The following is an 8316-nucleotide window of genomic DNA, read 5'->3' on the forward strand; positions in this document are numbered from 1 at the left end:
ATAGCCAGGACATTGAAGCAACCTAAATGTCCATCAACAGCGAAATGAATAAAGAAAATGTGACACATATATACAATGGAATATTACTCAGCCATAATAAGGAATGAAATAGTGCCATTTGCAGAGACATGGATGGACCTAGAGACTGTCATACAGAGTGAAGTAAGTCAGAAAGAGAAAAACAAATATCGTATAATATCACTTACATGTGGAATCTAGAAAAATGGTACGGATGAACTTATTTACAAAGCAGAAATAGAGACACAGATGTAGAGAACAAACACATGGATACCAAGGGTGGGGGAAGGGAGGTGGGATGAATTTGGAGATTTGGATTGACATATATACACCACTATGTATAAAATAGATAACTAATGAGAAACTATGGTATAGCACAGGGAACTCTACTCAGTGCTCTCTGGTGACCTAAATGGGTAGAAATATAAAAGAGAGGGAGTATATGTATAGGTACAACTGATTCACTTTGATGTATAGCAGAAACTAACACAACATTGTAAAGCAACTATAGGCTAATAAAAATTAATTAAAAAATAAAAAAACTCTGGACTCTGTATAATCATCCCTCACCTTCACAATTAATTCAGTAACCAAGTACTGTTTAACCTAAATCCCCACTATCTCTCAATATTGTCTACTTTTATTCAAGCTTCTTGTCACTACTTAGTTCTGGGCTACATTTTCTCTTATTTATGGAACATAAACAGTCTCTTAACTTTTAACAGAATAAATCTTTTAACAGAATAAATATTCATTGAGTACCTACAACACTGGTAAATAAGGACATTGTTCACATGTAGTTTACAATGTAGTAGGGGAAATGAATTATAAAATATAACTATACCTCTCATAGGTAACTGGACAGCCAAGTTTTATAAGAACACACAGAAAGGGAATTTAATCTCTAATGGAAGTTGTGAAAAGCCAGAGATTCAATGCTTATTCTGAAACTTATATGATGAGAGTGCATTAACCAAGGATTGAATAAGTAAAGAATCATACAAATTGATGACATAACCTGGAGAAAGTTCAACATTAAGAGAAGTCTAACCCTGAAATCTATTGAGTATTGCTGAAAATTTATGGAAGAAGGAGATGCTAAGTAAAGATAGAGAAACCAGATAAGGGTGGACTAGTAGGCAAGAGCACAGTGCTTGAAGCCTTTTCTCCAAAATTAAAGAGAAGCTATCAAAGAGCTCTAAGCTGTTGAGTGAAATTTAGGTTGCAATGCAGAGAATAAATAAGACAGAAATAATACTGGAGTCAGGGAAAAAGTGAACTGGAATGTTACATCCGAGTAAGAAATGTAAAAGATATGACAATGGACATAGAGAAGAATGGACATATATATGTGTGTGTGTGTGTGTGTGTGTGTGTGTGTGTGTGTGTGTGTGTGTGTGTGTGTGTGTGTGTGTGTGTTTAGTATAATTATGACAACTCTTAGGGATTGTTCCAATCAGAGTTTAAGGGAGGGGAGAAGAGTAAAGAATGACTCTGAGTTTCTTGCTTGGTTAATTGGGGTTAAAACAGTTTGCAATAAAGAAGAATTAGCTTAAGTCATTTAATCATTTTAAGTGCATTCTGAATCCTATGCAAATAAGTTTGAGAAATTTAAGAAAACTGTGTTTCCTTAAGTTTAGCATATCTTTTGTTATGCCATGTAAATTCCCTTCTTTTTCATATGATTAAAGAAAAGTTATGAAAAAAATAAGAGAGAAATGAGAGAAAATAAGATCTTATGAAAAATTATGAATGATCTTTATCTGTTTTTGTGCTTACTGTAATTTCTTATTGTTTATCTCTCTATATACATATTCTGAGATATCTTTTCAGACCTGCTGAATCAATCTGTGAGGATTAAGTTTAACTAATCACTCAGACGAAACTAAAATTGGTTCATCTACAGGAATAGCCAACATAAGAGAGCAGTCACAGTAGTCTCAAAATTAGAGAAGACTTCCCAATTATTCCCATTATGTCAAAGAGAGAATATGAGCAGGTACTTCAAGTATCCGAACTTCATATGATTAGATTCTGCAAAAACGTTTTAAATAGAAAAAATACATAGAAGAAAGGTTAAGACAAAACTTCCCCAGGATAAAATGGATCCCATATTTTCACCAGATGCCTTTACTTAGGAAAAAGAAATGTTAAAGAATTGTAACAGTATCCAACCTGGAAAACAAAATGCAGAAATTTTCACCACTAAGCCTGAGCTCAGTACAACTCTGATTTAGTATTTTTTCAAGCCTTACACAGCATTCTCTATTTTTAAAATATTTATAAATAACCCATTTGTAGGAAAACACCTATCTTTCATCATATGAATTATGACACTTTATACTTTTATTCCAGCCTGTTATACTTTATTTTCTACCATTTGGCAACTTACACCCTATGCTCTAGTCAAAAAAAAATCTTTTATAATCACTTAAGTAGACTGTGTTGGTTCTCAAGTCCAGGATGTTCCTGCTGCCTGGTATGCCCCTGACCTTCTCTCCACGTGGAAAATTCCTACTGACATTCAAAACCTAATTCCAAGACCCCCTCATTGTTGGCATCCTCTTCAATATCCCCTAGCAGGATTATTGACTCCAAGTTCTGTTTTACAAAGTTACATTTTTATGATCTATTTATTTAATAGCCTATCCCTATTCAATTATAATGAGTTGTTTATGCATCTCTCACACTCTCTTTTGAGTTCCTCTGACCTTTATTTTTTCTTTTATCTTTTACCCGTAAGCACAGTGCTTGCCCCATAGTATGTGCTCAACGTGTTGGCTGAGTGAAAAAAGACACCTTTTAGCTCTAATCATTTGTGAAATTTCATTTAAAATGACATCAGATTACCCTTTCTTTCTTAATTTCTAGTACTATAGAATGTACACTCAGAACATCGTCAGTGGCCTACAGAAACAGTGTTCTCCATGGACTTCATGCATATAGTCAACCCCCTTATAACTTTCTCTGGCATACAACTGCCAGACATGTTCTTAAAAAAAAAAAAAAAGTACCAACCCCTCACCTATTGGAAAACTTCCACAAGCTCTCCATTCCTTATTGTATCTTTTCTACTTGATTTTTCAAATACCTCTGTCTTGCTTAATCTATTCAGAACTGCCTTTTCTACCTTTGGCTTTCATTTTCAATTTCATTCATATCATTACCTGCACTTACCCATAGAACCTAAGTATATTTCAGTTTCTTATGCAAGTTTCCTCACTAGAGGTCAAAGGGGCAAGGACTATTGTGATAAAATATTAAATAAATAGATGATAGGACTTTGTTCTATTGGTCTGGGAAAATTACTACCTGAAACAAAATAATTCTGGGAACTGAAGGGATCAGACCAGTCAGCTTTGTTTACTTCAGACTCAAATCAATGTCTTGTCTTTACCTGAGCTCTGGTTACATTTAGAAAAAAGTACTGTAAATACAGTGAATGAGCAAGGCCACTATCTGAGACGTGTCTGGGTCCTGAGTATAGTAACTGGGGGAATGGTAAGCGTTGGTCAATGTTTGCTGATTGATGACTCAATAGATCTGGTTAAGCCTCACCATCAGAATTCCAGATTCTTTAACAAGCTTCTCAGTCTTTTCATCCCAAAGAAGAAACTAAAGAAAACCAGATGACAAGAATTTCAAAGTGTAAAATATCCTGGTTGTCAAATTTAAATAGGGATATCCTGTGCAATGGAGAGGCTGGCTGGTGCCAATTTCACATTTTGTTTTCTAGTGTCTGGGCGAAGCCTGCTCCGCCCGTGAGCTGACAGGTCGAGAGCACTCCAGCTTCCACAGACACCTGAGAACCTTCTATTTTTCATGGTGTTCCTGCCTTACCTAAGGGAAGGACTATATTCACAATGTAAAGAGTTATGATTAATCACCAGTAGAGAGATTCTTCCACTTTCTGGGTGCCCACGTTAAGAGTCTGGTATAGTCAACACTCCCTCTAACATAGATCATGTATTGAAATGAGAAAACTATCACCTAATATGGCCAGAGAGATTAAGAGAGTTGGCCCAGCTGACCCCAGGAGACACCTCTAATTCAAAACCTAAACCATTAACATAGTGATTGTGATCAAGGAGATTTACAGCACATAAGAGATTCAAAAAGCATATTAATCCACCTCCAGCAACACTGCCAGTTTAAAAGAATGATTAACCTTCTCTCCCACTTGATTCAACCTGGCTATGTATTATACCACTCTAAATGCTAGCAGACTCTGCTTATGGCTTCCATTAGGTAGTACTTAGTATACACGAAAACTTTCTTCAAGAAATAATTACTTTTGAAACCATAAACATTTCAGTAGGGAATAGAGCAAAAGAAAGGAGGTGCAAGTAAAGGGAACTAGGAAAAAATAAGAAAATACCCTCAAATATAAACATGTTGATTCAAAAAATAATTTAAAGGGGATTTAAACGATACTAGGTGAGCATTTATTCTGTTTCTGCTTTAAATAAAGTATTATGTTCTATTTGTTAGGTGTTGTACTTGTTTATTATCTAATATCTGTTAAAAACCTCTTGAAAGAGATGCATTCATTCTGGTATCCTAAGCACCTATCTGGATGAACAGCACAAGCAATGGGAAGTCATGGGACATAATGGACCTTGCAAAGGCTCTGGAATCCATCTCTTACTTATGGTCTTTGAGACTCAGGCTCCTCCTCTATGTAGTGTTCCTAAAACTTAGTGGAGATAGAATACTAGGTACACAGAAGGTCAAAGTAGGTATTTACTACTACTTTTCAAATATCTTCCTTGAGGAAAACAAATATATTTGATTTGCATTGAGGCTTTCTTGTGAATTTTATTCTTCTAAAGAAGAATATTTTTAGTGAACAATTTATTTGTCTGCCTCCCTGTGCTACTTTATTGACAATACTCGGGTAGGGGTGGTTTTCTCTCAAGCAGTTACCTCCATGTGATTTGTATTTCAGACCTTCCTAAAAGCATGTTTTCCTGCTCTTTCTTTCCACCCCATCCCAACTCTACTTAAAATATTGTGAACCTCTATTAAAATGCAAACAACCCTGGGAAAAATAAGGAGAAGCAAAATGTTTGTCACTGTCAGCTCTGGTATGCATATATCAGAGGCTAAATTATAACTGATGAAGACAGAAATGGGACCCATATCTGTCTGACTTCAGAAATCAGAAGTGTAGCTACTACAAGCTGATAAGTTGGAACTCAGATCAAGGCCTAGAGTGGAGAGGAATCCTCTGATCAGAAGGAGAAAGTAAACAAAGGGCAGCGTTTAATTATTTAATAATAAGTAAGAGAATGACTATGGTGTTTTTACAGAACAGGATATAATATTGAAATAAAATCCCCCAAAGTGACACAGAAACATAATGCAACCTCTTCAGGTACAACCCTTCCTAAACCAAACCATACCATTCTCTTCACACAGCCTGGAAAGTCAAAAGAAAGGGGATACTGATCTGCCTTTCTGCATTAGAAGCAGAACTAGTTTTAATGAAGTTTTAGTTCATGGACTGAAGTTTCTCCCCAAAAAAGGTAAGCTTCTTTTGTCAAGAAACACCACTGTGTAATAATCAAGGAGCCAGGGATGGTGGTATTAATTGTTCTAAGTACAGGGATTTGTTTTGCAGAAAGAAGTACCAATCAGAAAGAGAATTGACCAATAATTACTTAACAAAACTGCTTCAGAAGTAGATTTCTAAATCTACTTTTAGACTAATTGATAGTTAGAAAAATCTTACTAAGTTTATTCATTTAGAGGAAATCTGTGCAAGCCTCTGAAACCAAGAGGTATTGTATCAAAAGAGATAAGGTCACTAGACACTTATGTAAGAGCTACTTCTTCCTCAAATGGCCACCATATAGTCATGTCTGACTATTACATTACCAAGAAGTAACAATGCATCTTTAGGAAACTAGTATGAAAGAGAAACATAATAAAATTTTTTGCAGGTGACTCTTTGATCTCATAGGTGTGTGTTAATTTTCCAAAGTTGGGACTGGATCCTGCCTTTAGAAAATGCTCCTTGAAATATCACATTGAAAATCTCTTTTACTCCTGATTGTAAACACTGTATATGTTTTTAAGAAGACCAATAAAAAATATGGACTATGAAATTATTTTTCCAGTAGTGAAATTGTGGAGAATACAACTTGCATTTCTACTGTATTCCCGCAAAAAGAGGAAGTTATTTTCCACAAAGGCTCTCATCAATGTGAACTCTGGGAGAGAAGTATTTGTAGTTGTCTCATGCTTTGTGGTGAGAGACTCGCACTTTTCCCCCTGTCTCTATTGTGGGAAACAGGGCACACTTGGGACTGAGAATTCATGCTGTGGTAGGAAAACAAAGAAGCGAAAAATACCCTCATTAACACTGCTCTTTAACAAGTTCAGCGAATGGGCTTCAGGCATTCTAAACAGCAGCAATTAAAAAATAACTTTAAATTTCATACATTTCTTCCAGTAGGATGAAAAGCTGAGGTATGTTAACTTTAATTTTATGGTTTGGGGGAATGCAGAGTTCGATTATTCCCTGTGAAAGCAGAAATCAGCCTCTTACAGGGAATAAGTGCTAATTAAGAAAAACAGAGTAAGCATGTTATATTAAGTATATTTGTTTCTTTCCTGTGCACTTTGGCTGCACAAGTTCTAACCACAGTTTCCGGAGCGACCATCAATGCTCCCTAAGAATGCCAATGCAGTGTTCCGTCCAGTCAGTGGAGTTCAGAGACCAGTCAGAATGCTGATGCTTTCCACAAAGGAGCTGGGGCTAGGGAGGCAAATGCAATCAGGGAATATAATATCTGTCTTGTGTGCCTGCTACAAAACAGTGTCCTCTCAAGACTACTCTATCCCTTCTTTGCTTTATACGTGTATGTGTAAGTTTGTATATATAAGCTTTACAAGTCTCTAATAGAAAACTGAAAATGCCCAGGAAAAAGACAAAACTGCTTCAACAGAGAAAGGTCTCTCTGTTCCAGTTGAAGAGGATATAGAGTTAATAACAGGAAATATCCATCCCCTGAAACTGTATGAAATGTGGATGCTTCCAAAATTTACTCAAGGTCTCACTGACCAGGCTATAAGTAATTTTAATTATTATTTCTTATGATTATGGTAGATAAAAAGTCTCAGTAGTATGCTAAAAATCTTTAACACTTGTTTACCTTTTTTTGATAGCTTTTCTCCTCCCAGGCTCCAGCCAACAGTAGCAGTAACAGATATCCAGATCTTAAGAGGATAGAAGTATAGTGGTGCACTGAATATGGAAAGGAAGAACCAGCAATGGTTCCTATATATTCATAATGCAAATCAGCATCAAACTAAGGAATAAGCTTCCCCAAGGATAAGTTGACAGCAAACAGTTTCTCCTCTTAATGAACTGAGGAAACAACTTTGAAGTTATCCGTAGCCATCGCTTCTGAAGCAACCAATAGCTTTGTAACTATTAGTTTACTTGTATTCGATTAATTTGTATTAGAGTTTATTTAATGCAATTGCTCACAAATTTTAAACAATTTTGTAGAGTAGTGTTCTGTATCTGTTTAAATGAAATGCTTTCCTAAGCTCAAGATCAGTGTTTTATGTTGTGTAAATTATGAAATTACTGTGGAATATCTGGTAAACTTGATAGGAAACCCCAGATGTCAGCACTTTGCTGGGCAAGATTTAAAGTGGCCCACACCATTAACCCTCATCAGGAGAAGTATCAGTGGGCTAAGTCATAAGGGCATGCCCATCCATTACATTCACCCAGGATAATGTGAGAGAGAATCAAAGGGCAGTCAGACAGGGACCTCTATGCTCAGATTCCACTGCCAAGAAATGGCCTAAGTCAGCTCTTGTTGTTGAAGAAAATAACCCTTTAGGAATCAGATTGAATCCTATTTTAAGTTTTAGAGGAGGAAGGATACTATTTAAACATTGATGAAATGTGCCTCTTTTTTTTTTAATCAGCATAGAAATTTATTTGAATTCAAAATAATATGGTTATATTTAGCATAGTGTAATAATTATCTAAAGCACATATCATCGTTGGCTCTGAAACAGTTCTAAAGATGTCATTCTTTTGAAGTCAAAAAATACGCAGTAGGGCTTCCCTGGTGGCGCAGTGATTGAGAGTCCCCCTGCCGATGCAGGGGACACGGGTTCGTGCCCCGGTCCGGGAAGATCCCACATGCCACGGAGTGGCTGGACCCGTGAGCCATGGCCGCTGAGCCTGCGCATCCGGAGCCTGTGCTCCGCATCGGGAGAGGCCACAACAGTGAGAAGCTTGTGTACCGCAAAAAAAAAAAAAAAAAAAAA

Source organism: Neophocaena asiaeorientalis, unplaced genomic scaffold, assembly GCF_003031525.2.
Source record: "Neophocaena asiaeorientalis asiaeorientalis breed wild unplaced genomic scaffold, Neophocaena_asiaeorientalis_V1.1 scaffold596, whole genome shotgun sequence".
Taxonomy (NCBI): domain Eukaryota; kingdom Metazoa; phylum Chordata; class Mammalia; order Artiodactyla; family Phocoenidae; genus Neophocaena; species Neophocaena asiaeorientalis.